This window comes from Rhinatrema bivittatum, chromosome 1 (genome assembly GCF_901001135.1).
Source record: "Rhinatrema bivittatum chromosome 1, aRhiBiv1.1, whole genome shotgun sequence".
Lineage (NCBI taxonomy): Eukaryota > Metazoa > Chordata > Amphibia > Gymnophiona > Rhinatrematidae > Rhinatrema > Rhinatrema bivittatum.
In genome coordinates, this window is record NC_042615.1 from 221,067,530 (window position 1) to 221,084,947 (window position 17,418).

The window sequence follows — 17,418 nt, forward strand, 5'->3', positions numbered from 1 at the left end:
TTAGACTTGCAGTCTAAATACTATTCACCTATTTCAGATCCAAGTATGAAGTAAGTAAATGTGAGATATATTATTCTCCACTTTAGATAGATTTTTTTTTAAGATTATTGTTTTTAAAATATATAATCCACCCCATCTATAGCTCTAGGTGAGTTACAAAATTATGCACATAATAAAACTTTGCCAGACAAAATGAACATCACAAACAAGACAGACCCTTCATAATCAATAATATTGGATTATGAATAAATATGAAAGATGCACAAATAGACAGCTGCCTGGGTTGAAACCTTGACAACTGACATTACTGCTCACAAGTTTCAAACGTGTGCTGATTCAATCCCTTTTTGTGCCTTTTCCCATGTGTCCAATATATGTGCATGAATTTTTCTCTGCATTCCTATGAAAATGAATCAAAGCTGAAAATGGAGTGTGGCACGAGTGAACAAACACAACTGTTGGTACGTTCTCTTTGTGGAAATAAAAGTTAGAATCAGACACCTATTATTGAATTACCCAAAATATTACCTGTGAATGAACTTTTGAGATCACCTAGGTCTTTTCTTCAGATGGATATTTTTTTATATGGAGCCAATAAAAGGAATCACTGCCTACAAAGATACGCAACCATGCTTATGAAGCCTGTCGTAAATCCGAGTTTGTTGACTGTTATTTGTTATTTGTAATAATTTTAAGTCGATCTCAGCTTTATCTATAAGTTCTTATGAAGTTAGCCCTGTTATTTGTACCCTCTTGTTCGATGTAATTTCCAGCTTTGTTCTATGTAAACCGACGTGATATGTACCAGTACATGAACATCGGTATATAAAAGCCTTTAAATAAATAAATAAATACAACCAATCCAGTTTGCTCTGGAAGCATTACTGCTGCTAAAACTCTGCATTTTATAAGATTTTTTTGTAAACATATTCAATCTATTTCTTTAGTAAGACTAAAATTCTTAAACAAATTAATTAAAGCCCCAAATAATTCAGACAGATTGTACAACTTTATTTGAGTGACTCACTGATAAGAGGAAAGTCCCTGCACTAGAAAGCAAAGTTTAAAATACATGGATTTGCAAAGAAACAATCTCATCAAACAAACCTTTTTTTTTTTTTTTAGTAGTAAATAGTAAAATGGGGGAAAAACAGTAGTAAAAATAGTAAAATGGGGGAAACAATGGATGTGGCCTGCCTGGAGTTTAGTGTGGATTCTGACACTATTTCATATAGGAGGATGGTAAACAAACTAACCAGTATGTGAGGGTTTTTGGCTCCTATCAGGCCACACAATTTTACCACACTTGTAAGCACATTTTTTGTGCACAAATGTAAATCCTGATTCAGCAAGGAGTTTTGCGTGCACAAAATGTGCAGGTAAAACTGTGCATCCTGCTTAGCGCCCTCGCATGGAAATCCCATGCAAATGAAGATATTAATCATTGCCCCCTAATACAGAGAGTTGTGCTGGCTTAACTCAGGTCTACGTAGCGCTGGAGAGGTGAAAATTTAAAAGCCATTTAGAGAGATAGCTTAAAGTTATCTGTTTAAATGGCAACTTTTGGTATATTCAGCCCCTAATCCACCTAGAATTTAACCAAACAAGTCATTATCCAGCTAAAATCTAGCTGGATAAAAAAAGAGGCATTTCGGGGAGGAGTTAGGTTATTCTGCTAACTGAGCTGATTTTTAATGATAACCAGCTAGGTTAGTGAGATAATTTTATACCTGTTTCAAGGCATGTCTAAAGTTATGTGGCCTTGTGTGGCCAGATAAATTCCTACTTAACTAGATGTCTTTAAAAGATATCCATTTAAGTAGCACTGTCATACTTGAAAGGTTTTAAAGATACTTGAAAGGTTTTAATGATCCAAAGACAACGACAAACCTTTTCCGTCCGAAAAAGATCAGTAGAACCAGGGGTCACAATTTGAAGCTCCAGGGAGGAAGACTCAGATCCAATGTCAGGAACTATTTCTTCACGGAGAGGGTGGTGGATGCCTGGAATGCCCTTCCGGAGGAAGTGGTGAAGGCCAGAACTGTGAAGGACTTCAAAGGGGCATGGGATAAACACTGTGGGCCGGATTTTAAAAGGGTTACGCGCATAAGGTATGCGCGTAACCCTTTTAAAACACCCCTGCGTGTGCCGAGCCTATTTTGCATAGGCTCGGCGGCGCGCACAAGCCCCGGGACGCGCATAAGTCCCGGGGCTTGCAAAAAGGGGTGGTCAGGGGCGTGGCCATGGGGCGTGGTTTTGGATCGGGGGCATGTTCGGGGGCGTGTGGACGATCTGGGGCATGGCCGAGTGCCCCGACACAGCGGCCTGTGTCGGGGCCTGCCGCGCCGGCACACGTAAGTTACTACTGCCCGGAGGCAGTAGTAACTTTTCAGCTAAAGGTGGGGGGGGGGTCTAGATAGGGCCGGGGGGGTGGGTTAGGGAGGGGAAGGAAGGGGGGGTGGAGGGAACGGGCAACGTGCGCAGGGCTCAGCATGCGTAAGTTGCACAAATGTGCACCCCCTTGCGCGCGCCGACCCCGGATTTTATAAGATACATGCAGCTACACGCGTATCTTATAAAATCAGGCGTACATTTGTTCGCGCGCGCGTAGAATTATAAAATCCACCCCTGTGGATCCATAAAATCTAGAGGACATGAATGAAGAGTGGGTGGCTCACGGGAATGACAGCTACTACCTTGAGATAATACCCTTATTCAATAAACATACACACGGTTACTGTGACTCCAACATTGCTCTAGGCTTCAACGGCAAGAGGAAATTGTGGAGAAAAAGATTCGCATTCACAAAAAAGCGGGGAGTAGCTTGCTTTTTGCGGCGGCTACTACCCCAAACCAAATAAGCCTGATATTTCACTTTCAATGCATATCCAGCATAGCTCTCTGCTTCAACGGAAGGGGAGAAAGATTGATTCTTCAAGCATATCCAGCATAGCTCTCTGCTTCAACGGCAGGGGAGAAAGTCTGATACTTCACTTTCAATGCATATCCAGTATAACTCTCTGCTTCAACGGCAGGGGGAATGAAGAAAAGTGGATCTATATACAGACAACAACCAACAAGGACTGAATTATTTATTCTGGGTAAACAAATAAGCATGGGTGTAGCTTGCTTATTGTGGCGGTTACTACCCCTAACTAATTAAGCTAGATATTTTACTTAGATGCAGCTCCAACACTGCTCTCTCATTAATGGTGGGGGTGGAAGGGAAATAGAAACAATCTTTCATTAATGGTGGAGTGGAAGGGAAATAGAACCAAAAGGTTACTAAGAGCCAAGAGTAACAGATAAGCATGAAAAAAAAAATGAGGTGTGAAGCTTGCTGGGCAGACTGGTCTTCTTCTTCTGCTGTCATTTCTATGTTTCTATGTTTCTATAAGCAAGGAAAAAATAGTAAAGGGGTCTGTAGCCTGATTCTTTCTCTCTACTCCCCAAATTTCTTATATGGTCCTGTGAGCTGTACACCCCCCACTCTCCAAACCCCTCCTAAAAGATTTTAAACTGCATTGGTCAGCAGGTTGCTGCCCCCCCAACCCATTACCATTTAACAAACATATAAATCCTACTTCCTCTCCCCCACTCCCTTCCACCCATCTGCATTCTCCATAGGCCAGCCACACCCCCAGACTCCCCACCCCATCCCTTGAAACTAAAAATCAACTGCTGCTTAGAGCATGGCCAGTGCAAGGGGATTAGGTGCCCTAGGCACCTTCTGCTTTGTGCCCCCCTGCCCCCCCCCCCCCCGGGTCACCCAGACACCCCCCGCCCTGCCTCCAGTCACAGTCCTGACACCCATCTCCAGGGTCGACGACCACATGCTGCTGCTTCCCCACCCCAGCGCTGTCCCCATAAATTTAAATAAAATAACCCCTCCACCATCCTGACCCCTCCAAGACTCACAAAAACCCATGGTAATCCAGTGGGGGGCCCAGGAGGGATCTGCCGCTCCCGAGCCATCAGCTGCCACTAACCAAAATGGCGCTGGTGGCCTTTAGCCCTTACCATGTGACAGGGGCTACTGATGCCATTGGCTGGCCCATGTCACATGGTAGGGGCAATGGATGACCGATGCCATTTTAAAAAATGAGAATCTTGGGTGTGAGCACCAAGGTGGTGGCATGGATTACAAACTGGTTGACTGTTAAGAGACAGCGTGCAATGGTAAATGGAATCTACACCAAAACGAGATCAGTGTTATGTGGAGTGCCACAGGGATTGGGATTGGGACTAATTCTGTTCAATATCTTTGTGAGTGATATTGCGGAAGGGATAGAAGGTAAAGTTTGTCTATTTATGAATCATGCTAAGATCTACAACAGAGTGATAAGCCTGAAGGAGTAGAGAGAATGAAAAGTGAGAAATTCAAATCACATATCATCAGGTGGCAGGAAATGGACAATGAAACTGACATGTCACCCCCAAGTAATACAGGAAATGGGAGGAGAAAATAACATCAATCAGCTCAAAAAGCAGAAAAAGGGTATAGGAAGTGCAACAAATCAACCCCTAGATTCATCAAAAATTCTTAATAACGCCCGCGCTAACAAAAGATGGGTGTGTGTAGGATATTTTGGAGTTACAGTACCATGTGGTAACTTACTGCTTTGCATCAACGCACTGTGTTGTAAGTTTACTGTGCAGTGCAATAAATCCTACTTTTCGCATCCTTTGCTGGGTGGGGGGGGGGGAGACAGAGAGAGAGAGAGGGGGGGTACTATCATGCTAGGGTGAGAGAACATAGTACAAAATCTCATCTTTGTTAGATTTTCCTCACTCCAAATTATGTCAAATCTTCAACAAGATGTACTATGCTGTTCATACATCTCACTCTACATGCAAAAATGGCCCCTAAACCCAAAACCACCACTAACACCTCACCTCTACCTATTAGGCGGCCCTCCTATAGAGATTTAAATAGGTGTGCACAGTGAGGCCCTCCCCAGAGGTTCTCTCTCTCTCTCTCCTCCACTCTTCCCTCTCCAAGCCCAGAAATGGCCAAAATGCAATTCCAAAAATTTATCACAAATTGCATTATAGCCATTTTGGGCATATCACACAGTTTAATGCCAGGCAAAAAGGTATAGGTATTTCTGGCATTAAGACCATGTGATAGCATGTGTTCTGCTATCACATAGTGCAATATGTCCTCTAATTTAACTAATTCCTGCCCAAAACTCCTCCCCAATCCTGCCCCCACCAAAAAATGTGCATTTGCGCTGTGCGCAACAGCATTTTTCGCGTGCATTATTGCCATAATGCATTTTGAAGAATGATGCGGCAAGAGAGATAAATTGGAAAGCAACGACTATAAATGCTTACAGTTTGGCCAATAAAATCCCAGACCTGCATGACCTAATGATGGAGACAGAGTGGATATTGTTGCAGTCATGGAGACATGGTTCACAGATTCTCATTATTGGGATATGGCCATACTGGGCTATAACTTGTTAAGGAAGAACAGAGAGGTCAGAAAAGAGGGAGGAGTAGCTCTTTATGTTAAAAACAATATCCAAGCAACTGAACCACAAGGAATATCGGGTAGAGAAGAAGCATTATGGGTCATCCTAAAAAAGATGATGGCACATCCATTTTTATTGGAGTGGTATAGAGGCCTCTGAATCAAACAGAAGATCTAGACAAAAATCTGGTTCTAGACATCCAGAAGGTGGGAAAGAAAAGAGAAGTGTTGATTGTTGGAGATTTTAATCTTCTGGATGTAGACTGGAAAATCTCTTCTGCAGAATCTACCAGAAGTAGAGAGATAGTGGATGCCCTGCAAGGGGCTCAGTTCAAACAAATGGTAATGAAACCCATGAGGGAAGATGTGCTACTCGACTTAGTGCTCACTAACAGGGATAGTGTCTCTAATGTCCAGGTGGGTGCCCACCTCAGCACTAGTGATTATCAAAGATATAGTTTGATATTGCAAATAGGATGCAGAGAAGTCACACAAAGACCCGGGTTTTGAATTTCAAAAATACAGACTTTGTCAAAATGGGGATGTAGCTGGAGGTAAAACTAGAAGACTGGGAGAAAATGAGAGAAGTAGAACAACAGTGGGCCAAATTAAAAGGAGCAATTACAAAGGCAACGAATCTGTATGTTAGAAAAGTAAACAAAACTAAGAGAAATAAGAAACCGATTTGGTTCTCAAAGGAGGTGGCTGATAAAATAAAAGCAGAAAAAAAAGTTTGAGAAATACAAAGGATCCCAAAATGAGGAAGATAGGAAAGAATATCTGGTGAAACTGAGGGAGAACAAGAAGGAAATCAAGAAAGCTAAAGTCAAGCAGAAGAATGGATTGCCAAAGAGGTAAAGAGAGGTGATAAATCATTTTTCAGATATATCAGAGAAAGAAGAAAGGTTCGAAGTGGTATAGGATGAAACCGAAAGGTGACAACGATCAATGTGTGGAGAGAGATTCTATGTATTTATTTATTTGATAATTTTTATAAACTGACTTTTCATGCAAGCATATCAAATTGGTTTACAGTAGTTAGCAATTAATCATTTAAAATTATTTGCATTTCCAAAGAAGACAGAAGTAAATACATTATTTCACAATATAATTAACATAGCAAACTAAATAGTATGCTAAATAATCAAAATTTAAACACATTGGGGTAGATTTTTAAAAAATGCGCAAACAAAAGTATGCTGGATTTTATAAGATACGCGCGTAGCCGCGCGTATCTTATAAAATCCTGGATCGGTGTGCGCAAGGCTGCCGATTTTGGGCAGCCGGCGCGCGCCAAGCTGCGCAGCCTGCCTCCGTTCCCTCCGAGGCCGCTCCGAAATCGGAGCGGCCTCGGAGGGAACTCTCTTTCGCCCTCCCCTCACCTTCCCCTCCCTTCCTCTACCTAACCCACCCCTCCGGCCCTATCTAACCCCCCCCCTTACCTTTGTCCACGGATTTACGCCTCCCGGAGGGAGACGTAAATCCACGCGCGCCAACGGGCCGCTGGCGCACCGAGACGAGACCCGGGGGCGGTTCCGGAGGGCGTGGCCACGCCCCCGGAACGCCCCGGGCCGAAACCATGCCCCCATGCCCGCCCCCGAAACGCCGCATCCCGCCCCCAAAACGCGGCGTCGATCGGCCCCGCCCCCGACACGCCCCCGACAAAAAACCCCGGGACTTACACAAGTCCCGGGGCTCTGCGCGCGCCGGCAGGCCTATGGAAAATAGGCGCGCCGGCGCGCAAGGCCCTGCTCGCATAAATCCGGGCGCATTTACGCGAGCAGGGCTTTTAAAATCCGCCCCTTAGAGAGGTAGTATAGTTAGGGTAGAGATAGTATAATAAAAATAAAAATATACATTACCTTGGTATTAAATCAGAAGTGTAAGATAATTATGTTAACAGCTCTTGGTAGGCTTGTTTAAAAAGCCAAGTTTTTATCCCCTTTTTAAATAATTTGATGTCAGCTTCTAGTCATAATTCCTGCGGGATGGAATTCCATAGAAGGGGTCCAGCAATAGAGATAGATCTTTCTCTTACATTATTTAGCTGGGCAATTTTGGGGGAAGATGAAGTATTGGCGGAAATTTTAAAAAATACTTCAGTTCGGTGTTCACTAAAGAAGACCCTGTAGAAGGACCGTTGCTTGTTAACAAGACCGAAGATGGAGATGGGGTAGATGAAACTCCGTTTACAGAAGAGAATGTATGGGATCAGCTAGCAAAACTGGAAGTGTACAAGGCCATGGAGCCAGATGAGGTTCATTCCAGGATACTGGTGGAGCTCAGATGTGCTGCTGGGTTTGCTGCATGACCTGTTCAATAGATCCCTGGAAACGGGCGTGATGCCAAGTGATTGGAGAAGAGCGGTGGTGGTCCGCTCCACAAGAGTGGTAGCAGAGAGGAAGCTGGAAACTACAGGCCGGTTAGCCTCACCTCGGTGGTGGGAAAATTAATGGAGACTCTGCTGAACGAAAGGATAGTGAGCTATTTGCAGTAGGAGGTTTTCTGGATCTGAGGCGACATAGATTCACTAGGGAAAGGTCCTGTCAGACAAATCAGATGGAGCGCACTGTTAGCCTGCTATTGGATGCGCGTTTTCCCTTACCCCTTATTCAGTAAGGGGAGGAAAATGCGCGTCCATCCCGCGGCACCTAATAGCGCCCTCAACATGCAAATGCATGTTGATGGTCCAATTAGGTATGCGCGCGGGATACAGAAAGTAAAATGTGCAGCCAAGCCGCACATTTTACTTTCAGAAATTAGCGCCGACCCAAAGGTCGGCGCTAATTTCTTCCGGCACCGGGAAAGTGCACAGAAAAGTCGGAGGTCCCGAAGAGTAAAAGCTGTCGGGCCGAAAACTGGACGCTCAATTTTGCCGGCGTCCAGTTTCCGAGCCCGTAGCTGTCAGCGGGCTCGAGAACCGACACCGGCAAAATTGAGCGTCGGCTGACAGCCGCCGCTCCTGTCAAAAAGGAGGCGCGTCCCTAGCGCCTCCTTTTCCCCGTTTCTACCGTGCCACCTAATTTGAATACTGCATCGCACGCACCGGCAGAGCGGGCATTTGTCTGCTCTCCCGCGGACTTTACTGAATCGGCCTGAAAGTGAGTAGATATGAGCCATCTATGAGCTATTACAGAAAACCTGGGCTCTTGAGTAGTATAAGCTCTTGATAAATGTCATTGTCCCGTAATGTCAAGCAAGAAGTCTTACAGTGGCATAGCATGGTAGACAGGAAGGTGAATATTTTATTTTGAGTCACAAATTTCTACCTAAGGTTTTGCATTTGCTCTATTTCGCATCTATCTGAAAAGGCAAAAATTAGCCAACAGTTTTGAATTAGGCCATTTTTTTTTTCAGGAAATTCACTTTAAACTTCCATAATAAAATGATCATTCTTCTTATCACATCATGTTTCTCTAAAACTTTTATGTTTTCTGTTGCATTTTAATTACAAGATAATTTGCCTTATGAAGGCACAATGAGTGAATAAGATGCCTTTATGAATTGTTCTTTGATGTACTGCTACATGCCTAGTGAGAGCACCTAAGAATCAAAGACAGGTTGGCACAGTAGCAGTGCTGTGCACTCCACAGGAAGGGATCTGTGTTTGATACCTGGATCAGGTCTTCTGCTTCTGATCAGCTAGGGGGGGGGGGGGGGGTCAGTTAGGGGGAGGAAGTCAGTCACTGGATAATTGTGGCTCCTAATGACCGGATTTAGAGCCCATGATTGCAGTGTCCTGAAAGGAGCCCTGTCGCATGGTCCCCAGTAATAGACGGTCGCTGCAATGACTGGACCAGAGTAAGCCGGAAGGGGGGTATAAAATAGGGTAAAAGGAAAATCTCCAGCATCTGCAAATGAAGGCTCATGACACCAGAACTGAGCCCTATGTATGAGGAAAGCCAGATTAAGGGGTGTGCGACCTGTGCAACTGCACAGGGCATCACGGCTTCGGGGGCATGGCATTGGCTTTGAAGAGACAGTGCCAACTGCAGTGCTCCAGGGACACACACACACACCAACACCCATCTGCCCCTTTTCTCCTGGCCATTGAGGCCACCATGACTGGTATCGGCATAGAGCACTCCTGGCAGAAAAGCTGGCCCTCCAGGAGGAGAAACTGCCAGGTCAAAAAGAAAAAAAAGAATTAAAGACAGTGTGCCTTATCTTAGTAGTGCTTCCAATACACAAATTCCACTTTAAAGAACTACTACAGAATTAATCATGCTATCAGCATTGATGTTTAAACAAGAAGTAGTTACAGGGCTCATTTTCCCCAGTAATAGTGATCAGGGTTGCCTAGAAGTTAGTAAGGCTTTTGGGTTAGGGATACGTACCTTGTGCACTTATTTTTTTGTTATGTCTTGCATTGGGTATACCCTGCACAACCTGTCTGCATTTATGATTCCAACTGGTGTGTGAGTTGATGGGGGCTTTATAATGAGAGCATGACAGGACACGGGAGCCTGACTAGCTGTAAAGGGAAGATACTGTGGCCAGCACTTGCCACAAGGTGGAGCAGTTTCTCATCACTAGTACAAGGAAATGTTAACCTGTGTTTCAAGAAGGCGAAGTAAATATCCTAAGGGTAAAAGTTTAAACAGAACCTGACTAAAGTTTCTGCATTACTGCATTCTGCTGTTCACAGCCAAAATTCTTGAAAAACAGCTCTGGAGATCAAGGACTAGAATAGCAAAAGAAATAACCAAGAGATAAATTTTGCACGACAGAATAACATACATACAAAAATTATGTATCTCTTTGTTATGTTTTAAACTGTTATTGTATCCGCGTATTGTATCTCTAAATCATGTACAGAGAGAGAGCAGCTTCCATTACGGGTGCTGCTCCATTTTCCATTGTCACACAGTAATCTTTGCAAAGAATTTAAAAAAAGAATGTAAATATTATATCAGGTGACATCATAGGAAAATAGTTTTTTAATGGTTTTACTGGATATGTCTACAAAAGTTACCCTGAATGTGACATTAAAGAAAGTCAGTAATGGGAGAAACGTCCAGAATTTTGGAAGTCTATGACTGCATTCAGTGAGTTGGCATTTGGCTTTAAGTTTGCAAGAAAAACAGTGGTATAGGAAATAATGAACCATATAATAGTGACAAAGGTAGAATTTCTTAGAAATGATTAAAATATATAATCCAACATGGCCATGTTTGGTAACATTGCATGCATTGGCGTAAAATTCATTTATGTGTACATAATAATAAAAGAGAGAGAGGTATTAAAACCATATGTAGCAAAATTAGATAAATCGCAAATGTGATGGAGTACAAAAAAACTGCTACACCTGTAAAACAGAATGATGTACACTGATGTACCGTATTTTAATGTTATCTAATAAATTCTGTTTTATTGTACTTCTGTATACTGCTGTTTTTTCCTGCATATTACGATTGTATTCGTTTGCCTCTGTTTCTGTTGCCCTGCTGAATTGATTTGGCTTTTAGTAGTAAGACATTTTTTTTTGGCAACAACCAAAAGGTTCGGATGAATCACATCTCTAAATTTTAAGACAAGTGCATGGGTGTCCATATATGCACATATGGATGCGCAAGTAGAGATACACTGGAGTTTTAAATCATATGCGCATTTGTGCACATAAAATTTAAAATAAGCCTACCACATGTAAATATGCTCCTAATTTTAAGCCGTTTCTTGAACAAACATACTTCACATATCTTCCTTAGGATGTTTCCAGCTTTATCGCACATATGTAGGTGGATTTTAAAGCATGCTGGTGTGAGGTACATTCCCAGTTTTTCCAATTAGTCCAATCTCAAGGTCATCCAGACCCATCTAGCTCATCATCCTGCACACCCGAAATTGACCCTGGACTTCAAACCCTGTTGTGTAAGCCATAAAAAGCAATTTCTGCAGACTTGCTCCTTATCAGGAGCAGCAATAAATATATGCAGCTAACAAGTCACCACATGCTGCAGCCTCTGGTTTTAAGATAAGGAGTTACACGCGTAACTGTTGGCCCGACACAGAATGCTCATGCCCTGTTTGCACTCTACCTCTTTTTCACCCTCTTTTTTTACCCCCCTGAAAATGTATCTTCTTTGTTTTATCTTTCAGCACAGGTCCCTGTTCTCTGCAGATGCTTAGAGCAGGAATCCCACTTCTGCCACTATAAGTAAAGTCATGGGAGTGGCTTGGGGAATATGCCAAAGGACAAAGGAGTCTGGACTTTGGCTAAATTTTCACAAAAACTTTTATTATTTATACAAAAGAAGCAGAAAAGAGCTACTTACCTCAGCAGTCTTGAAAATAAAGTTGCAGCAATTAAACATAAGCAGTTTTGGTGTGTGCTCAGCTTCCTTCTGCTCTCTAGGGCCTCTCTGATCCCTCTTGGGCCTGCCTTCTTATCCCCCTGCTTAGGAAAATGTCCTGAGACCAAGACTGCCTTCTGGGAGTGCATTAAGGTGGACCGGGCCAGATACCTGGGGCCAGTCCTTTAAGGTATATTAGGACTCCTTTTTATATACTCCCTCAGATCCACCTTGTGCCTTTCCTAGGAAAAGGTAGAATATCATATGGCAGAAATAATTTCTGGATACAGATAGGAAACATCCCAAAGATATCATAGCCTGGTGATCTTTCACAAAAACAATGGGTTTACCCAGCCAAGTCACAAGAAAGACATCATACTCTTATTCTTGATTTAAGAGAAAATTCAGTTTGGTTGAATCATCTGCTCTCCTGAAACAAGCTTCTATGATCCTTCACTATCACAGTTATTCTCAGGGACCCTACTACACACACTCTTCCTCTCTCCCTAGAGAAGAACTCTGTATTCCTCTAGAGGTCCTCATTGCCATGGGTGGCATATACCAAAACGTGCACACATACTCAGAATTCCATAGAACTAGGCTAATATCTCTAATCTACAGCACGGATTTAAAGACACATTTTAGTAAGAGACCTTTAGAAGAGTGAGTAGGATCTAAGAGTAAGTGGGTGATTCGGGTTGGTGGCTCTTGGTTATTTTAAAGGGTGAGGACTTGGGCCTGGATATCCTTCAGTTATATCAGGGGAGATGGGGCTGTTTCTCGCACTAATGCTCCTTTTGCTTGGGCTGGATGGATGAGCACAGGGGAAATTGATCTGCCCAACATAGAATTTTCTTTAATGCAGCCATGTTAACACTGCTGTGAGGATCTGCGGGTAGTTCTTGCTACCCACCAGCAAGGGTCTTCAGTGGGCCTAGTGAGCTAGCTGCCTAGTCCTCCAAGTACTAGGGCTTGTAGGTCTTGCTGATGGCCATGTTGTTCTGATGCTGCCTCAGATATAAGCCAGCCTCACACTATCACAGTCTGGTCTTGGTCCTGAATCTGATTCAATCATAGTCCTACTTTTGGCCACAAGTTTTGTTTTGCTTTTGTATTCTTGATTCTTGTCTAGTCTGTTTCTGCCAGAGCTTTCAGTCCTTTGTCTTGCTTCTTGTCTTGTTCCCTGTACTCCCAGACTCTGTTGGCCCTAATCTGCCTTGCACTGGCCTTAATGTTAGGCCACATATTCTATCTAGTCTTGTCGTGTCCTGCCCTATTTCTGTTTTGTGGGTGTCCTTCTGTTCCCATTCCACTGCAGATTTGTTCCACTGCTGTTGGTGCCCAAGGGGGAGGTGGTTGGTATAGGCAGAAAACACCTGTTCCAGCCCTGCTCCTGTCCTAGGGATTATAACACAGGCAGCCAGGTTGTGCATTTCATTATCCTAATACATTGGGACATTCTGTGTTAAAAATCAGCAGATAACAGGCATTATGCACCAACTATAATGCTATATATATATATATATATATATATATATATATATATATATATATATATATATATATATATATATATATATATTTCTGCCAACCATACAAGCTGAATTGTTAATTTTCACCCACTAAATGAAATGCTTGTGCCTTCTTTGTAAGCATGTGCCAAAGAAACTATGAATCACAGAAAATAAACCAGAGTAACAGAATATGAATACAGGGAAAATTAATTTATACTGAATCCTCAAGTATTTGGAAAAGAGCAATTCTTGTATCTAAAGAAGAAAATAATAGTAAAGCAGAAATGAAATCTCATATTTATCTTTTCTTTTTACATTATTAGTGGAACACAAAGATGGATATTGAAAGTGACCTCTTCCATCATATCTCGTGTAAGTGAAAGCCCTTACAGTTTCTAGTTACTTATCATTCTTCATTTTCATAACTACTTCTGCAATCAGGCCTGTTATCACTTTCTCCTGGTTTCAAAGAGAAATGCAAGAGAAACCTTTTTTTCTGTTTAAAATTATAATAAATCACATTTTTAATCTTTTTTTATTCAGATTTTAAACAATTATTCAGGAACACTCTTGAACTAATGCAATACTATGGATAGAAAATATATAAGAAATATTATATAAATAAATTATACTATCCAACAGTTAGATCTCATGTTGAGGAAAGAAATCACATTTTTTTACATTTCACAACTTAGAAAAAACAGAATGAGGCCAATATTCAGTGCTATTTAGCTGAATAAGTAGCAGCTTATCTGGCAAAGTGGTAGCTATTAAATATCCGGTTACAATTAGCAGTCACTACTTAGCCAAATAAGTACTTATCCAGCCAAGTAGCTGGCCAGATAACTTGTGGGCAGGATGTGGGCAGATTGGGGAGGAGTTACTTATCGGGTTGACTTATCCAGTTAAGTTAACTGAATAAGTGAGACCTGCTCTATGCAGGTCTAAAGTTAGCAGGATATAATTTATCGAGCTAGCTAGAACTTATCCAGGTATATTTAGTGGCATAACCATGCTGCTGAATATCCCTTTTAAGTTAGGCAGATAAGTTATATAGAGCTTACTTACATAGCCAAATATCTTTAAATATTGGGCCCACAAGGTTTAGATACAGGATAAGAGAAAATGCTTCATCCATAGATTCAGATCTGTATGATTCATAAACAAAAGCAAAAGTCATTTATGACTAATAAAGGCAGGAAGATGTGATTAGAACATCAGGGGCCAGTGAACTGAAGTGTGCTGAAATTCATGCAGAAATCATCATTTCACGCACATGAGTTTTCTACTAGGATTCATATGCAAATAAGCCAAGTAGAACATGTACTTATAGAACTTTCTTACAGAGTGGAGGAGTAAGCTACTGATTACAGAAGCATACTGAGAACCAGGGAAGCCAGGGTTCAAATCCCACTAACTTTCCTTGTGACCTTAGGCCAGTGACTTCACCTTCCATTGTCTAATTTACAACCTTAAAGGTGAATTTTAAAAGGCCGGCACACACCAAAACCATGACATATGCAAATGTGTTGGACTCGCACGCACCGAACGGATTTTAAAAGCCGCCCGAGTACACACATATCTACTGCTGTGCACACAAATGAAAAGTTCAAAAAAGGGAGGGGTGTGGGCGTTGTCTAGATGGGGCATGGTGTTCCCCGATTTCAACTGTAAATTAGCGGATAAATACTTATGTGCATGGTTCCCTGCAGTGTAACTTGACGTCTGCTATGGAGGACGTGTAAGCAATAATATAAAGATAAATAGATCAACAGCAGGGATTTAAGGGTCAGGGAAAACAGAAGAGAATGGAGGCTATTAAACAAGGGGGGTTTGGAAGTCCTATCCCTTATATGGGCAAACTGGGAACAAATTGGGAAACTGGTAATGGTGTTGGCGCATGTGTGTGTTTTAAAATCCCCTCACTTACACGGTAGAAGTGTCATTTGCACATATAGGCACGTGTCCACTTAAAATTGCGCACACCAGGCTATTTTATAAGATGCATGCATATATACATGTATGCTATAAAATGGCCGTGTCCCTGGGCGCAGGCCGACAAATGCGCACACATGTGCACCCGCTCGCCTGTTTAAAAGTTTCTGTCTTACAATATAAGCCCCACTGGGGCTAGGGAAAAACCTACTGCACTTTTGTGTAACTCACCATGAGCTACCAATGAAAAGGTATGAGGTAAATATATCAAACAAAAAAAGTACTCCTCAATGATGTACCTAACATTTTCTGCAAAAACCAGACTGCGTAGGCCTTTTTGTGTGTATTTTAGTTCTATAAACATAGTTAAGGACCTGTTTCGCATGATTTTGCATCATAGCAGCTCAGTATGTTTGAATGAGCATAAAATTTCACAAGAGTAAGCATGTAAGTTTGCCACATGCAAAGCCAAAATATTTGCAAAGTTCATTTCATGCGTAAAAAGGGAAAATTGTCTCCTGAGCCCAACTTAGGGGCACATGTTGCTATATTTACACGTGCAGCGGATGCTGAGAAATTTGCCACACTTCAGTATATCAGCATTCAGAACTGGAGGTCCAGGTGTAGACTGACTATAGCAGCAGGCACTGATGGTCAAGAAAGGTCCATTAGCCACACCAATACGTGGGGCCCAATATTCAAAGTGCATTCAGCATTATTTAGCCGGATAAGTGGGACTTATGTGGTTAAGTAATGGCCACTTAATATGCGCCTTTGTTCAGCAGCCGCCGCTTAGCCATATAAGTCCTTTATATGGCTAAAAGTTAAACGCAAAAAAAAATAGGCGTGTTCTGGGCAGAGCGAGTTAGCCGAATAACGTCTTCAGGTAACTACCGATATTCGGAGTTAGCCATATAAGTATCCATGTAAGTTTAGACGCCCCATAGAGCAGATATAAACTTAGCCAGGTAGACTTATCAGGCTAACTGCGTATATATACATTTATATTCAGCGACTTCGCCGTGCCACTGAATATAGAGTGTAATTTAGCCAGATTCATTCTAACTAGCTAACTTACTTACACGGCCAGCTAACCCATGTATTCTTAAAATAAAATATGTTTTTCGTATGGCAGCGATTTGGGATCTTCATGAGATACCCATAGTCAAAGTCCTGGGGTAGAGATTGTAAGAGTGGAGTTGCCACAGCAGTGGTAGGCTGTGGCAGAGTTCTGTATGGCATTTTTAGTTAGCAGTCAAAGGAGTAGAAGCTGGTTTTTTTTTTTAATTTGGCTTCCCTATCCTTGATGGATTAGGTTTTACATGCCAGGCTATCTAAGATAAGAAGAGAGAATACCTCCTGTTCCATCTCACAGCCAGTGATTGGTCAATGGTGGCTCCTTGCTTTTCAGCGAGAGTCTATTTCTTGCCATTTTTCTGAAATTTGCCTTTTGATTCAAGATGAAGTTTACAGTCACCCTTTCTGCCCAGGAGTGGGGAAGAGAGGAGGTTTTCCCTCCTATTGTACTTGGGGTCCTTCAGAGATCCCAGAACATCTGGAAAGAGAACTGTGAGTAAGAACTGGGTTTGTTGGAGGTCAGTACCTCAGGTATTTTCGTGAAGAGAATTCTGCCAACATCTAGGACACCCTGCCCATCGGAGATTCTTCTTTTTCCATGCGATATTTCTCAGACCCCAACTACTGAGGGACACTTGCATAGATAAAGAGACGTTTTGGAAATCTGAGTCTCGGCACGGAGGTTAAGGAACATATGTGTATGGAACCAGGTAATTACAGTGGAAAATATGCAGCAAGAAAGTTTACTTTTGGAACAGCCATCCAGAGTGTCCAGCCTGTCCACAGAATATACAGTAAAACAGCACCCACAGAAAGTCAACCACCTATGCCTTGGACCCTGAAGGTCTATCCTCCTCTTGCCCCACCTCCACCCCTATCCATCAGAGAACCCATGCACTGGAACTGCTGGACTTTGTGAGTATTTAATCCTGAGACTGACTGTGACCCTTGCCTTCTCGGATAATACTAGAAGAGGGGTTACATTCCAAAACTAGGATATGGAGGTTTTGGTCATGGTTTGTCAGACTTTGGTGATCTATTATAGTAAAGATGATGTCCAGTTTAGAAACTGACAACTCATTAGTGACCTGATAGGTCAAGGACTACCACCTAGATCAGATAG

The 17,418-nt window shown here is 42.3% G+C and overlaps 1 protein-coding gene across 3 annotated transcripts in view; it reads right to left on the minus strand.

Annotated features, from left to right (window-relative positions):
• HGFAC (HGF activator) overlaps positions 1 to 17,418 on the minus strand; it is a 150,307-nt gene that overhangs the window by 71,715 nt on the left and 61,174 nt on the right. The gene's annotated exons all lie outside the window — the stretch shown is intronic.